The 19,076-nt window shown below is 43.4% G+C and overlaps 2 long non-coding RNA genes across 2 annotated transcripts; both read left to right on the top strand.

Moving 5' to 3' along the window:
• Positions 1 to 5,565: 5,565 nt before the first annotated feature.
• Positions 5,566 to 7,270, top strand: LOC121778275. The gene is made up of 2 exons (XR_006045648.1): positions 5,566 to 6,850; positions 6,944 to 7,270. It is a non-coding gene; the product is annotated as an uncharacterized LOC121778275 (long non-coding RNA).
• An 8,212-nt stretch (positions 7,271 to 15,482) lies between these two features.
• LOC121778251 lies at positions 15,483 to 17,187 on the top strand. Its single transcript, XR_006045640.1, has 2 exons — positions 15,483 to 16,767; positions 16,861 to 17,187. It is a non-coding gene; the product is annotated as an uncharacterized LOC121778251 (long non-coding RNA).
• The last annotated feature ends 1,889 nt before the right edge of the window (positions 17,188 to 19,076 follow it).

Raw genomic sequence — 19,076 nt, 5'->3', positions numbered from 1 at the left:
GATCTAAGCTATGAGGAGAAGCCCGAGGCCATTTTGGATCGAAGAGTGCAAGAATTGAGGAATAAGTCAATTGCTTCGGTGAAAGTACGGTGGAGGAATCATGGAACCGAAGAGGCAACATGGGAATCAGAAGATAAGATGAGAGAGAAGTTTCCAGAGCTGTTTGAGTAATCTAACAAATTTCGAGACGAAATTTTGTTAAGGTGGGAGGAATGTAATACCCGAAAATTTGTGGAATTTTATTCTTTTAATTAAGGATGAATTTTTATGTTTTTGTGTTTAAAATATGGTGTGGAAAATATTATTTGTGTTTATTTGATTGTTGTGGATGTGGTTTTTTTCTACCTAGGCAAATTAAAATGGAATTAAGTAATTAGGCTATGAATAAAAACTCCTAATTAACAAATTAAATCCCTCCCTCCCCAATTCTCTCTTCTTTTTCGAAAAAAAACCTCCCCCATCACCCCATGATTCTCTCAACCGCCCCCACTCCCTCATAACCGATTTCCCTCCCCCTCTTTTCCATTCGTTCTCTCTTCTCGGTCTCTCTCTCTCTCCTCTCTCTCTCTCGGTACTTCCCTTTCCTCCCCTCCCCTTCTCATCATCATCTTGGCTTCTTCAAGGTGTTACGCTCGTACGTTGTAAATCGGTGTAGGGAAAGCTTCGAATTTACGTTTGAACTATCCAAGAAAGGTAACCAAACCCTAACCCTTGTTTAATTCGAAAACTCATGCATATAGGACGTTTTGGATGGTTTAGATGCTGAATAGGGTTTGTGGCTATGTGATATGGTTGAGCATGTTTTTGGTAGTAACTGGCAGTGGGTTCCGACCCCTTTTTATCTAAGCAAACGATCTCCGTTGGGTACGAATTTTGAACTGTATAAAGGTTAATGTGGCTTCTGTGTGGTGTGTAATTTTCAGCCTCTTTGGATGTCGTATGAATTTATTATGATTTTTGCAAGTAAACTGCGCAGTTTCGCGAGTTGTATGTTTTTGGGAGATGTTTTCATGTGCAATTGGCGTGATTCTGAGTGCTATGTTTTTGTGATGAATGTGGGTGTGTTTTGACCAAGAGATGGCTCGGGAAATCAGTGTTTGGTTCGAGGGTTTTGCGTGGGTTGGCCGAGAGTTTTAGGGGCCGGCCTAGGGCAGTGTTGTGGGGGGGTTTTGAAGGGATGATCCCAGGTGTCTGGGTGTGTTTTGGGACGGTGAAATGTTGTATAGGGTTTGAGAATCGGAAGTTGGAGGAAAGTGAGTGTGCACGGACGAGCCAGGCGGCCGAGGTGCCGAGCCAGCGGCCGAGGTGCCGAGCAGGCGGCCCGAGATGCCGAGCCAGCGGCCGAGGTGCCGAGCAGCGGCCGAGGTGCCGAGCCGAGCGGCCCGAGGTGCCGAACAGGTGGCCGAGGTGCCGAGCCAGCCGGCCGAGACACCGAGCCATGTCGAGACGCCGATCCTTTTTCCGAGTTTTTCCGAACCTTTTCCGAGCCAAGTGAGCCGTTTGCACAGTAAGGGTATGCCAGGACTTGGAGTGCTGTGTTCGTGTGTCGTGTGCGCGTTTTGGGTACGTCGTTTGCGTGCGGGGTGTGTTTCGAACGTGTGACTTTGTGTGTTTGTTTTGTAACATGTTGTTAAGTGTATGTACGTGTAACGTGCTAGATGTTGAAGTCGTCCACGTAGGAATCATGCATTGTCGTTTAAAGTCTCGTCTCTTCTGACTCTAATCATGTTATTTATTTATCTTTCAAAAGGGTGATCTTTTACGAGGAAAGTGTGGTTGAAGGGAATTATTTTAAAAGCTAAGCAATCGAGGTGGGCTTTTCTACCCTACTTTTACGTGGGTTGTTTTTAATACGGACTCTGTTCCGGAATTGTTTATGGAGGTGAACTGTTTGTCTTGCCAAATGTTTTGATTTGAAACCTATCTGAAGTGGTTTACCACATATGTTTAATCGAATTCGGGTCTGTTGGGCTGCGAACCCTCAGGCTAGTGTACACGAGACTGGGTGCCATCTGAGAGCAAGTTGGCCGGTCTAGATGACCTGGGGTGTGGCCACGCCCCTTGTCACCGTTTGGATCAGATAGTGTATGATTGAGGGAATAAGGGTGGCAATATCGGAAAATGACTGCGCAGTCGAATTTATGAAATATATTTTGGTGTACTTGGGTTATTTTCATTACACTCAAAACCCCAATGTTACACTGTTATGGCATGACAAACTATGATTTTGGCGTGTGTCCACTGAGTGCAATAAGTACTCAGCCCTGCATGTTGTTTTCTTAATGTGCAGGTTGAGCGGCGATGGGGAGGACGGATGTTGAGCAGTTAAAGTCAAAATGCGTTTCACTTTGTTTTGGATAATGTCGTGTCGTCATACCCGGCATTATCTGTCTCTTGATCTTTTTCCGCTGCTTGTAATCCGAAACAATGTTTTCATTTAACTCTGGTTACTTAACTTTTGAAATGTCGCTACAGTACCTTGTTTTAAAATGAATTTCCTTTTATTAAATGTCTTTGGGTCAAATATTCTTGTTTTTTCCCCTTTCTTCCCCGCTTCTTTACTCCTCCCCTAGTCGCGGTCCACCGTACTTCCTATCCTTAGGAAATGCGGGCGTGACAACACACTACACATAAAATAAACATACTAAATACATGCACCAAACATACAAAAGAGCACACATTATACAACAGAAAATACTTATAACACACTCTATAAACACACTATACACAAAATAAACACAATACGCTACACACGCATAGTACACTACACATAAAATACACAGTATAAAACCAATCACATGTTGCACACGCTATATAACAAATAGCACTCGATATACAAAAAATACATGCACGAAACACGCACATATACGAAATACACACACTGCACAGAGTACATAAAACACACCTAGTATATAAAATACACGCATATCCAGAAAATACACACTGCACACCTTATAAACACACTAACTTTATATACTACAAAATATATTGTACACAAAATACACATTATACACAAATTATAATCAAAATACACACATACACATATTGTACACAAAATACACACTATACACAATACACACACATTATAATCAAAATACACACACATACACATATAGTACACAAAATACACACAATGCACACATTATATACAAAATACAAATACATTACACTCTAAATACAATCCACACAATACACAAAATACAAACATTGCGCTACACGCACTATCCACAATACAATACACACATCACAATACTATAAACAAAAAATACACACGTAGGTAAAATACACATATTACAGATGCAAAATATACCAATTACACACACATATACTCTAAATACTAGCACAGCAAACACATGCTACATACGCAACACGCAGTTCACTCACACAACACACACTTTTCTTAAAATACACACATTATATACCTGCACATTTACAGTACACAAAATACACACAGTGCACACTTTAAGCACAAAATACACATAATTCACACACTACACATTACATTCAATGCACACAATATATACAATACCCAAAATACAAATATTACGCTACAACACTATAAACGAAATATATCTACAATACACACACCGCACACGCTATAAACAAAACTACATACCCTAAAAACACACTTTTCATAAAATACACACATTATATACCTACACACATACATATATTGTACACAAAATACACACAATGCACACTTTACGCACAAAATACACACAATGCACACATTATATACAAAATACAAATACATTACACTCTACATACAATTCACACAATACACAAAATACAAACATTGCGCTACACGCACTATCCACAATACAATACACACATCACAATACTATAAACAAAAAATACACACGTAGGTAAAATACACATATTACAGACGCAAAATATACCAATTACACACACATATACTCTAAATACTAGCACAACAAACACATGCTACATACGTAACACGCAGTTCACTCACACAACACACACTTTTCATAAAATACACACATTATATACCTACACATTTACAGTACACAAAATACACACAGTGCACACTTTAAGCACAAAATACTCATAATTCACACACTACACATTGCATTCATTGCACACAATACATACAATGCCCAAAATACAAATATTACGCTACAACACTGTCACGACCGCAACTTCCTAGTCAAAGAAAGCGCAGCTATTTCGCGACTAAAAATTCTAAACTGTCTCAACACATCCTCATAATTACGGAAATTAAGGAAATACTGTCTAAAAGTCATCAAAAAGCAAATTATTACATCAGAGTGAAAAGGGGGACATTGTCTTTACTGAGACAAAGCTAGGTTTATGCAGCGGAAGAGTTCCAAGACAAGTATAACATGTATGGAGACATACTATACTAGCTACCCTTCTTTCATTCCATCTTCAGTCCCAACACCTCCTCTGCCTCGATCGATCAACCTGCACATTAAGGAAAACAATATGCAGGGCTGAGTACTTGATATACTCAGTGGCTTATGCCGAAAACTGTTTTTCTTTTAATTGTCTGCCAAGCTGAGTGAACGCAGGGTTTTTTTCTGAAAACAAGTCCCGGTCACTAAAATCTGTTATTTCTTTCTGAAATAGACTGCAGTCTTTTAACTTCCTGATGATATACCATGTCAAGCTGTGTGAATCGGGAATGTGGCCACATTCCACGATCACTGGGTCGGCCAACCTGGCGCTAGCTCACGACCCACGAACCGGCCAACCTTGCGCTAGCTCACGGTCCCTATGTGTACACTAGTCCGAGTAGGATTTACTGACCTACTGGGACCCGAATTCGTCTTAACCATGAATGGCAATCACAAAATAAAACATGGCATGACAATTTATTCAAAAGTTCACACTCATTCTCATAGAGTTCTGTAAATAAAAAGGAAAGAAGCCCACACATAATGTAGGATAGAAAAGCCCACACATAATGTAGGATAGAAAAGCCCACCTCGTTTGCTTAACTCTTTCAAACGGGTACTGTCTGACTTGAGATTTACTCGTCGGGCGACGACGCCCCTTTTCAAAAAAAAAGGTACTTAAATTAGGCTTTAAGTAATTATTCAAATCTTGCATGAATGCATGCCTAAGCGTGCTCTTTTATTTTAATTTCTGCCTTCTAAAAAAAAATTAGAAATCTTAAATCTTTAATTAAATCGGCGATTTAATTTTCTGAAACGGGCATTAACATTTTCCGCATTTTTCTTAAGTATTTTTAAAATACTTTCTGTGACTATTAAAGTTAGCTTAATTCATTTATCGCAAAGCTATCCCACACGGTTTAATATTTCTTTTCTTCCGTTGCTTAGGAAATTAAATTCCATAGATTAAATTCTGTTATGAGCAGTGGCCCAATAATATTTAACCTCTGCGGCCCGAAGAAAAAAATATCAGGCCCGACCTGTTTTAACTAGTAGTGGCCCGTTTAAAAATTCTTTTCTCTTCTTCCTCCTTTTTTTTTTTTTACACAAGGAGCCCAAGTTTAAATAAATTGGCTATGGTCCAATTCGAAATACCCACCTAGCCCAGATTGTAAAATGGCCCAGATCCTTACTCTTCTTCTCCATCGGCCATTCCCCTTTTCCCCCAAAATCCCAATTCCAAAAGAAAGGAACCCTACTCTTCTCTCTTCCGCTTTCGACCTGGTCGGATGTCACCAGAGCACGCCGCCGCTCACAGGCGTCGCCCCTCGCTCCCCAGTTTACGCCAAGATCCCCCTCTTCCCTTTCACGTTTCGCTGAGTCCCTTACGACGACGTCGGCGTTAGGATGCGAAGCCACCGCCGCCGCCAGCCGTCAAGGACGAGCAGCCATCTTGCTGCTGCCGTTGTCGACTCCTCGGCGGGTCTGCAGAGTTGTCGCCTTGTCTTCGGCGTCTCGAAGAACAGGGCCACCTCCTGCGGTGTTGCTCAGCCCGAACTCTCTTCGCCGACACGCTCGCAACTGTCTAGCGGCTTTCGGGATTCAGCCGACACTTGCTCTCGTCCGGCAGCCTCGACTAATAAGCTAAGTTTTCCTTCTAGTTCATAGCTTATTTCGTGGATTTCTAAATGACAGTGGCTACGCGACAGTTGGGAGTGATGATGCGTAGTGTTTAAATGGTGTTTACTGCACTTAAATGTGGGAGCTCGAGTTACTAATCTGGGCAGCCCTTCAGGCTACGACATACTTGATTGAGCATTTTTGTTGTTGGATGCTTATCCTATGTTATTCCTGAACTAGATGGCAGGGGTGTGTTAAATCATGCTGTCCTAAAAGGTCATTCTAGCATGCTTCGATTTTCTATATGATGATATGGAAATCAAAACGAGTTGGGACTGAGTGAGGTTACCTTCTCCTCACAATGCTATGCCTTCCCCTTCTGCTAGCTTTGATCTCCCCCACTCCTCCCCTTGTTGCTCAGTTTAGTGAGTATTTTGTTATGGGAATGAAGGGTAGAACCGAGGGGAGTTGGCTTATTTATGCCCAGCTTGTAACTGAAAGCTGCACAAAGGCTGTTCTTTTGCAGCTCTGCAGAGCTTACCCTGTTCTCTTGGCCTCTTTTGTAACTGATTCTGTTGTGTCATGGCAGTGGTTGTTCCCTCTGCAACTCGCAGGGATGTACTCGTGCATTTATTGGCATTGTAGCCTCTTATGTTATCAATTTGCAGGGTGTTTTGGCTCTTGTTTGTGACTGCCTACTCACTGAACTTTGTGTAACCTTTTCGCAGGTACTAGCTGGGGTACAAGTGGTTAGGATTGGAGTGAAAGTGCTGTGATTCTCTGTGCTTTGCTGCACTTGGCAGCCTGCGGTCTTACCCTTTTTAGCAAGTTGTTGGTCTCCAAACCTTAAAGTAGTGTTGCCCCTTTTCTTGTTTGTTTTGCCTATCAAATGCCTTATCTTGCTACAACATTTGCTTATTGTTCATTCTTGTTGTTCCTGGCAGGAAAAAGGCTGGCTACACAGGGCTCGTTTCCAATGCCCCAGCCCATCGGCCTCTCCGATTCTGGGTCGAGACGGCTCGCGCTGAAGGCCGATGAAGTTCACTAGGGACTCTTGATTGTTGTAGCTCGATATGAACTCCTTTTGTCTGCCTTAACAACCATGTAGTATCTAGAGTTGTTGGTGTGTAGTTCGTTTTTCCTTTAATTTCATCGTTAAAGATTGTAGTTCTAGTTTGAGATTCTGTAATTTGTAATTTGTACCCTTTCTCAAGAAATAACAATACTCTTTTCATTCGATAAAAAAAAAGTTCTAGCGTTTTATTTCATAACTCCCGAGAAATCTAAGTCTCGGCTATTACATTCTACCCCCCTTAACAAAAATTTCGTCCCGAAATTTTGTCTCGGTTAGGCAAAAAGCTGTGGGTATTTCTCTTTCATCTGGTCCTCGAGCTCCCACGTCGCCTCCTCGCGGTCGTGGTGCTTCCAAAGGACTTTCACTGTCACAATATTTTTACTTCGCAGTTCTTTAACTTTTCTGTCCAGAATTGCTTCTGGCTTTTCTTCATAGCTCAAATCTGGTTCTAACACCACCTCTTCTTGGTGCACTATGTGTTTGGGGTCAAACACGTACTTCCTCAACTGTGATACATGGAACACATTATGAACATTCCCGAAACTTGGCGGAAGCGCTAATCTGTACGCCACAGGGCCGACTGTTTCTAGGATCTCGTAAGGTCCGATAAAACGCGGTTTCAGCTTGCCCTTGACGCCAAATCTGGTTATCCCTTTTGATGGGGATACTTTCAGAAAGACCTTGTCTCCTGCTTTAAACTGTAAATCCGTTCTGCGAGCATCTGCATAGGATTTCTGTCTATCTTGAGCTTCCTTGATTCTCCCTCGGATTTGTCGGACAATTTCTATCATTTCCTCTACCGAGTCCGGTCCGAGAATCCTTCTCTCACCAACTTCATCCCAGTAAAGTGGTGATCTGCACTTTTTCCCATATAATGCCTCGTATGGAGCCATGTCAATAGTTGCCTGGTAACTGTTATTGTAGGCGAACTCTATAAGTGGAAGTACTGACTCCCAGCTCACTCCACGGTCGAGCACTACAGCTCTTAACATATCTTCCAATGTCTGGATCGTCCTTTCGGACTGTCCGTCCGTCTGTGGATGGAACGCTGTGCTGAAATTCAGCTGAGTGCCTAACTCTCGCTGTAGGCTTATCCAAAATCTAGAAGTAAATTTTGAATCTCGATCTGAGGTGATCGTTACTGGGACACCATGTAAACGTACGATCTCTCGCACGTAGATCTGTGCCAACTTGTCTGAACCGTATGTGATACGAATTGGTATGAAATGAGCGCTTTTGGTGAGGCGATCGATTACAACCCAGATGGCCGTGTTTCCCCGTTGTGATTTTGGCAATCCTGTCACAAAATCCATTGCTATATGCTCCCATTTCCATTCTGGAATCTCGAGAGGCTGCAACTTTCCATAGGGTCGTTGATGCAAAGCTTTCACTTGCTGACAAGCCAGGCATTTTTCCACAAATGACGCTATGCTTCTCTTCATGCCATCCCACCAAAATTGCTTCTTCAAGTCCTGATACATCTTTGTACTTCCAGGATGGGCAGTATAGGGTGTCTCATGAGCTTCACTCATGATCTCATTTCTGAGTGTCTCCTTATTGGGTACGCATAATCTCCCTTTGAAAGTGAGAGCATTATCCGCCTCTTCGTGGTAGTATTCACCTTTTCCCGTCCTCACTCTGAGACGGATCTTTTCTAGAGCGTCATCGTCTCTCTGGGCTTCCACAATTCTGGCTCTTAAATCTGGTTCTATGACCAAGGTGGATATTCTGCTGTCCACTGTCTCCGGGGCTCTTACTATTTCCAGTCGCATCTTGGCGAATTCCCGGATAAGCTCTTCCTCCTGTGTGAGGAAAACAGCTGCTTGAGGCGCTGTCTTTCTGCTCAAAGCATCTGCTACTACATTGGCTTTGCCTGGGTGGTAGTTTATACCACAGTCGTAGTCTTTGACTAGTTCCAGCCATCTGCGCTGTCTCATATTCAGATCCTTCTGTTCGAAAAAGTATTTGAGACTCTTATGATCTGTGAAGATCTCACACCGAACTCCGTAGAGGTGATGTCTCCAAATCTTCAGTGCATGGACCACTGCTGCTAATTCCAGATCGTGCGTCGGATAGTTCAACTCGTGCGGCCTCAATTGACGTGACGCATATGCTATCACCTTACCCCTCTGCATCAGCACGCACCCGAGTCCGACCTTCGATGCATCTGTATACACCACATAGTCGACTCCCGCCTCTGGTACGGCTAGCACCGGCGCTGTGGTCAACTTTTCCTTAAGCAATTGGAAACTTGCTTCACATTCTGGGGTCCAGTTGACTTTAACTCCTTTCTTGAGTTGTTGAGTCATCGGCCTTGCTATTTTAGAAAACCCCTCAATGAATCTTCGGTAGTATCCTGCTAGTCCTAGGAAACTTCGAATTTCATTGGGCGTTGCTGGTGACTGCCAACGTTGCACGGCTTCAACTTTAGCGGGGTCTACTCGGATCCCTTCTGCTGTCACTATGTGTCCAAGGAAATTCACTTCATTGAGCCAGAACTCACACTTGCTGAACTTAGCATAGAGTTTCTCGGCTCTTAACGTTTCCAAGGTGGCTCTCAAATGTTCCTCGTGTTCCTTTTCGTTCTTCGAATAGATGAGCACATCATCTATGAAGACCAGAACGAACTTGTCCAGGTACGGGTGGAACACGCGGTTCATTAGGTCCATGAACACAGCTGGAGCATTGGTAAGCCCAAAAGGCATTACCGTAAATTCATAATGGCCATATCTGGTGCGGAACGCAGTCTTTGGTATATCGTCTTGTCGAACTCTCAACTGGTGATAACCCGATCTCAAATCCATCTTCGAGAACACTCCAGCTCCTTGCAGCTGATCGAAGAGGTCGTCGATTCTCGGTAAAGGATACTTGTTCTTGAGGGTTATTTTGTTCAGCTCTCGATAGTCGATACACATCCTTAAGGTGCCATCTTTCTTCTTTACAAAAAGTACTGGTGCGCCCCACGGCGACACACTGGGTCGAATGAAGCCCAGGTCTAGTAGTTCCTGTAATTGCATTTTGAGTTCCTCTAACTCCCTTGGTGCCATTCTGTAAGGCGCCTTTGATATTGGAGCTGATCCTGGTTCCAGATCGATGCTGAACTCCAATTGCCTGTTTGGTGGCAAGCCTGGTAGCTTTTCTGGGAATACATCAGGATATTCTCGTACTATTGCCACGTCCTCAATTTTCTTGTCCTTTTTCTCTTCTTCGTTCAAAAAGATGAGGTACGCAGGGCATCCTTTCCTCATCATGGTTGTTGCTTGTAGGGCAGAAATAATCGATTTTCGTTTCCTCATGGAGATCCCATGAAACATTACGGGTTCTGTCCCAGGGTATTGTAGCGCTATCTGTCTCTCCTTACAACGGATTGTGGCGTAGTTCTCGGCTAACCAATCCATTCCTAGTATAATGTCGACGCTCCACATCAACATCACATGTAAGTTATGAGCTACTAGGTTCAGGTTTCCCATGGAAAATTTTATGTTTGAGCACGTTCGTGTGATATCTATCAGGCCTCCTACGGGTGAGGACACCCTCATACTATGTTCCATCACGTCCGTAGGCAAGTTCAAAGTATCCACACAAGATGTTGATATAAAGGAGTGTGATGCACCGGTATCAAACAAAAGGGCGATTGGTACGTTGAGGAGAGTTCCCATACCTGCCAAATTGCCTTGCTCCCGTTTCCCTTCCCCGGCCCTGGCCTGCTTCTGCTGCAGTGCGAAGGCTCTTGCCTGTGGGGGAAGTCTCGGGCGTAGCTGTCGCTGAGGACGTGGTGCAGGGGGCATCGCCTTCTCTCTCCTTGGTTCAACCTGGAGTGCCCGCAGTTGCGGACGCTGTCCTCCCATTCCAGTCGCCTTGCTCGGGCAGTTTCTGGCAAAATGTCCCTTCTGCCCGCAGTGGAAACATCCACCAGTCCCGGCCTTACACTCGCCGTCATGTCTCTTCGAGCATCTCGCACATAGAGGTGCCTGGGCTCCGCGCTCCGCAGCTGGAGTCGGGGCAGTTTGGTACCAACGGTTCTGCTGTGGCTTAGGGGCAAACTGTGGTTTCTTAGCATCAGTCGGGACTCGGTCTCCTTCCTAATTCCTCTTTTCTCGAGGGAACCGCTGCTGTGGCGGCGGTGGAGCAGTGGTGACATGTGTCGTCGGCCTCTCTTTGGGCATAGCTGCCTCAATGTCCAGGGCCCGGCCCAATGACTCGACATAAGACAGACCTCCATGACTGGCCAGAGCCATTCTTATTTCCGATCTCAGGCCAGTACAAAACTTTTCGGCCATTTTCTCGTCCGTGTCTACTAGTTCAGGCGCATAGCGTGACATGTCACAGAATAACCTATCGTACTCGGTCACTGTCATCTTTCCCTGTATCAAACTGTAAAACTCCACCTCTTTGGCCTTGCGGTAGCTCTTGGGGATGTACTTGCCGTACAGCTCATTCTTAAACTCCTCCCAGGTCAGGTGCTCCAACTGTTCGCGAGTCATAACCTTTCGCCTAGCTTCCCACCAGAAGTCGGCGGACTCAACCAGCTGAAACTTCACACATGAGAGTCGCTCTCTGTCGGTGCACCGAAGAAAATCAAAGATGCGCTCGATCGCACGTACCCAGGTCTCGGCTGCAGCAGGATTCCCCAAACCGTTGAAGACAGGTGGGTTCTGTTTGAGAAATGTTTCTTCCACTCGCCTCTCCGGCACTGCAGGAGGCGGTGGTGGAGGAGGTGGCGGTTGTGCTCCTGCTTCCCCAGCCTGGTCTCTCCTAGGTACCTGCTCTGGTACTCGCGCGTACCTTCTCGGCCTGCCTGCTTGTCTTCTGGGAGGCATTCTGTTTATAACACGATATCAGTACTAGTTATTCACTTTCATCAATACAGAGTGTGTATCTCTTTAGGATTCATTTCATACCTTATGCATTTTCTTTCATGCATATACTTAAAATAAATCAATAGGAGCCATAATTTGTGCAGCGTCATATGCATTCATCATAGAGTGGAAAATTGCCTCTCGCGAGGTCTTAATATCTTTTACACATGACATCATCGAAGTTCTACAAAAGAAAGGAAACTAATCTACTAAGCTAGCACGGCTATGTCCCGTCTGACCGACCCCTACTCCAAGTCACTGTCGATCCACATCGGGTCGTCGTGGCTCGTCCCAGGGAGGGGCATCTCTATAGGTGACCATACCTCCTCCTCGCCCTCGGAGGCGACAGGCTGTGGAACTACTGGGGTCACATAAGGCGCCACTGGTATGTTGGGATCGGCGGCAAAGTTGGGATCCACGTACTTCGCGTATAGATATAGGCTCCCGTAGAAAGCCTGGTCTACCGGATGGAGCGGCAGCTGCGGCTCCTCAGGATAAGGCTCCACAGGGGGCGGAGGAATCTCTAGTGGAGGCTCAAGAGGCTGTGGTGGTCTGGTATCTGTCATCAGGTCCGTGGGGCCGCCAGTCTGTGGCTCCTCGTCGTCGTCATCATCATCGTCCCCTACTATGTCCTCCTCGGGATCCTCCTCCTCTGGATCCTCCTCCTCTGGATCCTCCTCCTCTGGACCCTCCTCCTCTGGATCCTCCTCCTCTGGATCCTCGTTGCCCTCTCCACCTCCTGTGCCACTCTCCATCGGCTCAAACTCGTCGCCGGACTCCGACACATCTCCTATCTCTGCCCTACTCCTGCGACGGCCGGGAACTCGGGACGACTGTCCCTTCTCGAACACTCCGTCTGCCGCCCGCATCAGGGCCAAAGGTGGCAGGCTACGGAACCGCTCACTACCCGGGGCCTGCATGTCTGGCGGGGGCCCGTTCCCAAAGTGGAAACACCCTGCCGAGACTGCACTCAAGAAGCCCGGCATGTCTCCTATTGGCTCATAGGTCGGAGGCCGCGAAGAAGTGTACAACTGGGCTGTGGTTGCCATCCACCCCTGCCACTCCGGTGGGAACAACTCCACCAGTCTCACGATGCCCTCGTAGGGTTTCACCCCATGCCAATTCGCCTCCTCCCATAGCTTACCATAATGGGCGACGAATTCGGCGAGAGTGTCCCCGTGGCAACGCCGGTACGTCCTGTAGTAACGTACCACCGCATCTGGATCAGCACCTGTCCGGAGTGGGCGTCGGTGGGTAAAACGCTGTCGTGCCATCTCTACATAAAAGAAGAAAAGCCCTCAAAACGGCTCGTAACTGAAAGTATGCATATACAAGTATGCGAAAAGCTGTAAAAGATGGTATGAACTGAGTCGTTGTCTCTCGAAGAGGTCGTACTAGGTTCGTCTGTGGCTATGTCTCATAACCGGCTGGTATACACATATATCTATATATGTACTATCTGTATGCTCAAAGGAATGGACTTCCTTTCTTTGCTGTCTATTGATATTGCAACGATACTTTCTGGTTCGTTGTTGATTGATTTTTTTTTTGAAATTCTGTGGAATTAGGGGTTCTCCCTAACTGATGAGTTCAGTTGGTCTCGTCGCCGTGGAAGGCGGTAACAAGCTCTCATTCTGCTAATACTTGATTTCTGCATGTCTCACCTAAGGTACTTCTCTAAAGCACTCTAGGTTCACATACATAGTCCCCATGACATCTATACATTCATGTCAAGCTCATAAAACACAGATACAGTAAGCATATCTCATGCAAAGTATCAGCTATCACGTTGCATCTTGCAAGCATTTCAAATAAACATTTTCGTTCCCATGAGGGCTGTGAAAATTATTTTCTTTTTCTGGAAAAACTTAGAAAATTTCATTTTCTTTCTCAAAATGGAAAAAATATTTTCTTTCTCAAAAAAAAAATTTTCTTTCTTCAGAATTCTCTTTTCTGGACGAGCGGGCATCGACCCCTGTTTCTGGTGCAGTTGATCGTGTCGAGCTGAGGTGTTGGGATCTTGTACTGATCATTCTGTTCACCTTCTAGCCTAGTGCTACTGTTCTGGACTGAGGCTTAGAAAGAAGGTTCTTGGGTCAGAGCGAAAGAAAAGTGCTCTGATACCACTCTGTCACGACCGCAACTTCCTAGTCAAAGAAAGCGCAGCTATTTCGCGACTAAAAATTCTAAACTGTCTCAACACATCCTCATAATTACGGAAATTAAGGAAATACTGTCTAAAAGTCATCAAAAAGCAAATTATTACATCAGAGTGAAAAGGGGGACATTGTCTTTACTGAGACAAAGCTAGGTTTATGCAGCGGAAGAGTTCCAAGACAAGTATAACATGTATGGAGACATACTATACTAGCTACCCTTCTTTCATTCCATCTTCAGTCCCAACACCTCCTCTGCCTCGATCGATCAACCTGCACATTAAGGAAAACAATATGCAGGGCTGAGTACTTGATATACTCAGTGGCTTATGCCGAAAACTGTTTTTCTTTTAATTGTCTGCCAAGCTGAGTGAACGCGGGGTTTTTTTCTGAAAACAAGTCCCGGTCACTAAAATCTGTTATTTCTTTCTGAAATAGACTGCAGTCTTTTAACTTCCTGATGATATACCATGTCAAGCTGTGTGAATCGGGAATGTGGCCACATTCCACGATCACTGGGTCGGCCAACCTGGCGCTAGCTCACGACCCACGAACCGGCCAACCTTGCGCTAGCTCACGGTCCCTATGTGTACACTAGTCCGAGTAGGATTTACTGACCTACTGGGACCCGAATTCGTCTTAACCATGAATGGCAATCACAAAATAAAACATGGCATGACAATTTATTCAAAAGTTCACACTCATTCTCATAGAGTTCTGTAAATAAAAAGGAAAGAAGCCCACACATAATGTAGGATAGAAAAGCCCACACATAATGTAGGATAGAAAAGCCCACCTCGTTTGCTTAACTCTTTCAAACGGGTACTGTCTGACTTGAGATTTACTCGTCGGGCGACGACGCCCCTTTTCAAAAAAAAAGGTACTTAAATTAGGCTTTAAGTAATTATTCAAATCTTGCATGAATGCATGCCTAAGCGTGCTCTTTTATTTTAATTTCTGCCTTCTAAAAAAAAATTAGAAATCTTAAATCTTTAATTAAATCGGCGATTTAATTTTCTGAAACGGGCATTAACATTTTCCGCATTTTTCTTAAGTATTTTTAAAATACTTTCTGTGACTATTAAAGTTAGCTTAATTCATTTATCGCAAAGCTATCCCACACGGTTTAATATTTCTTTTCTTCCGTTGCTTAGGAAATTAAATTCCATAGATTAAATTCTGTTATGAGCAGTGGCCCAATAATATTTAACCTCTGCGGCCCGAAGAAAAAAAATATCAGGCCCGACCTGTTTTAACTAGTAGTGGCCCGTTTAAAAATTCTTTTCTCTTCTTCCTCCTTTTTTTTTTTTTACACAAGGAGCCCAAGTTTAAATAAATTGGCTATGGTCCAATTCGAAATACCCACCTAGCCCAGATTGTAAAATGGCCCAGATCCTTACTCTTCTTCTCCATCGGCCATTCCCCTTTTCCCCCAAAATCCCAATTCCAAAAGAAAGGAACCCTACTCTTCTCTCTTCCGCTTTCGACCTGGTCGGATGTCACCAGAGCACGCCGCCGCTCACAGGCGTCGCCCCTCGCTCCCCAGTTTACGCCAAGATCCCCCTCTTCCCTTTCACGTTTCGCTGAGTCCCTTACGACGACGTCGGCGTTAGGATGCGAAGCCACCGCCGCCGCCAGCCGTCAAGGACGAGCAGCCATCTTGCTGCTGCCGTTGTCGACTCCTCGGCGGGTCTGCAGAGTTGTCGCCTTGTCTTCGGCGTCTCGAAGAACAGGGCCACCTCCTGCGGTGTTGCTCAGCCCGAACTCTCTTCGCCGACACGCTCGCAACTGTCTAGCGGCTTTCGGGATTCAGCCGACACTTGCTCTCGTCCGGCAGCCTCGACTAATAAGCTAAGTTTTCCTTCTAGTTCATAGCTTATTTCGTGGATTTCTAAATGACAGTGGCTACGCGACAGTTGGGAGTGATGATGCGTAGTGTTTAAATGGTGTTTACTGCACTTAAATGTGGGAGCTCGAGTTACTAATCTGGGCAGCCCTTCAGGCTACGACATACTTGATTGAGCATTTTTGTTGTTGGATGCTTATCCTATGTTATTCCTGAACTAGATGGCAGGGGTGTGTTAAATCATGCTGTCCTAAAAGGTCATTCTAGCATGCTTCGATTTTCTATATGATGATATGGAAATCAAAACGAGTTGGGACTGAGTGAGGTTACCTTCTCCTCACAATGCTATGCCTTCCCCTTCTGCTAGCTTTGATCTCCCCCACTCCTCCCCTTGTTGCTCAGTTTAGTGAGTATTTTGTTATGGGAATGAAGGGTAGAACCGAGGGGAGTTGGCTTATTTATGCCCAGCTTGTAACTGAAAGCTGCACAAAGGCTGTTCTTTTGCAGCTCTGCAGAGCTTACCCTGTTCTCTTGGCCTCTTTTGTAACTGATTCTGTTGTGTCATGGCAGTGGTTGTTCCCTCTGCAACTCGCAGGGATGTACTCGTGCATTTATTGGCATTGTAGCCTCTTATGTTATCAATTTGCAGGGTGTTTTGGCTCTTGTTTGTGACTGCCTACTCACTGAACTTTGTGTAACCTTTTCGCAGGTACTAGCTGGGGTACAAGTGGTTAGGATTGGAGTGAAAGTGCTGTGATTCTCTGTGCTTTGCTGCACTTGGCAGCCTGCGGTCTTACCCTTTTTAGCAAGTTGTTGGTCTCCAAACCTTAAAGTAGTGTTGCCCCTTTTCTTGTTTGTTTTGCCTATCAAATGCCTTATCTTGCTACAACATTTGCTTATTGTTCATTCTTGTTGTTCCTGGCAGGAAAAAGGCTGGCTACACAGGGCTCGTTTCCAATGCCCCAGCCCATCGGCCTCTCCGATTCTGGGTCGAGACGGCTCGCGCTGAAGGCCGATGAAGTTCACTAGGGACTCTTGATTGTTGTAGCTCGATATGAACTCCTTTTGTCTGCCTTAACAACCATGTAGTATCTAGAGTTGTTGGTGTGTAGTTCGTTTTTCCTTTAATTTCATCGTTAAAGATTGTAGTTCTAGTTTGAGATTCTGTAATTTGTAATTTGTACCCTTTCTCAAGAAATAACAATACTCTTTTCATTCGATAAAAAAAAAGTTCTAGCGTTTTATTTCATAACTCCCGAGAAATCTAAGTCTCGGCTATTACAAACACTATACACGAAATATATCTACAATACACACATCGCACACACTATAAATAAAACTACATACCCTGAAAACACACTTTTCATAAAATACACACATTATATACCTACACATATACACATACTGTACACAAAATACGCACAATGCACACTTTACGCACAAAATACACGTAATTCACACACTACATTACATTCATTGCACACAATACTCACCCTATACAAAATACAAACATTGCGCTACAACACTATACACAAAATATGTTTACTATACACCACGGCATACACTATAAACAATAAATACACGTCGAAAAAATACACATACATCATATATTACACAATATACATTGCACAAATTATACACAAAACACACCAATTACACACTAAACAAACTATAAACTCGTAATAATACACAAAATATACATAAAACACGTAGCACACACTACACACTACACATAAAATAAACATACTAAATACATGCACCAAACATACAAAAGAGCACACATTATACAACAGAAAATACTTATAACACACTCTATAAACACACTATACACAAAATAAACACAATACGCTACACACGCATAGTACACTACACATAAAATACACAGTATAAAACCAATCACATGTTGCACACGCTATATAAACAAATAGCACTCGATATACAAAAAATACATGCACGAAACACGCACATATACGAAATACACACACTGCACAGAGTACATAAAACACACCTAGTATATAAAATACACGCATATCCAGAAAATACACACTGCACACCTTATAAACACATTAACTTTATATACTACAAAATATATTGTACACAAAATACACATTATACACAAATTATAATCAAAATACACACATACACATATTGTACACAAAATACACACTATACACAATACACACACATTATAATCAAAATACACACACATACACATATAGTACACAAAATACACACAATGCACACATTATATACAAAATACAAATACATTACACTCTAAATACAATTCACACAATACACAAAATACAAACATTGCGCTACACGCACTATCCACAATACAATACACACATCACAATACTATAAACAAAAAATACACACGTAGGTAAAATACACATATTACAGATGCAAAATATACCAATTACACACACATATACTCTAAATACTAGCACAGCAAACACATGCTACATACGCAACACGCAGTTCACTCACACAACACACACTTTTCTTAAAATACACACATTATATACCTGCACATTTACAGTACACAAAATACACACAGTGCACACTTTAAGCACAAAATACACATAATTCACACACTACACATTACATTCAATGCACACAATATATACAATACCCAAAATACAAATATTACGCTACAACACTATAAACGAAATATATCTACAATACACACACCGCACACGCTATAAACAAAACTACATACCCTAAAAACACACTTTTCATAAAATACACACATTATATACCTACACACATACATATATTGTACACAAAATACACACAATGCACACTTTACGCACAAAATACACACAATGCACACATTATATACAAAATACAAATACATTACACTCTACATACAATTCACACAATACACAAAATACAAACATTGCGCTACACGCACTATCCACAATACAATACACACATCACAATACTATAAACAAAAAATACACACGTAGGTAAAATACACATATTACAGACGCAAAATATACCAATTACACACACATATACTCTAAATACTAGCACAACAAACACATGCTACATACGTAACACGCAGTTCACTCACACAACACACACTTTTCATAAAATACACACATTATATACCTACACATTTACAGTATACAAAATACA

This window comes from Salvia splendens, chromosome 19 (genome assembly GCF_004379255.2).
Source record: "Salvia splendens isolate huo1 chromosome 19, SspV2, whole genome shotgun sequence".
In the NCBI taxonomy this organism is placed as follows: Eukaryota; Viridiplantae; Streptophyta; class Magnoliopsida; order Lamiales; family Lamiaceae; genus Salvia; species Salvia splendens.
This window is presented reverse-complemented; position numbering and strand designations above follow the sequence as displayed.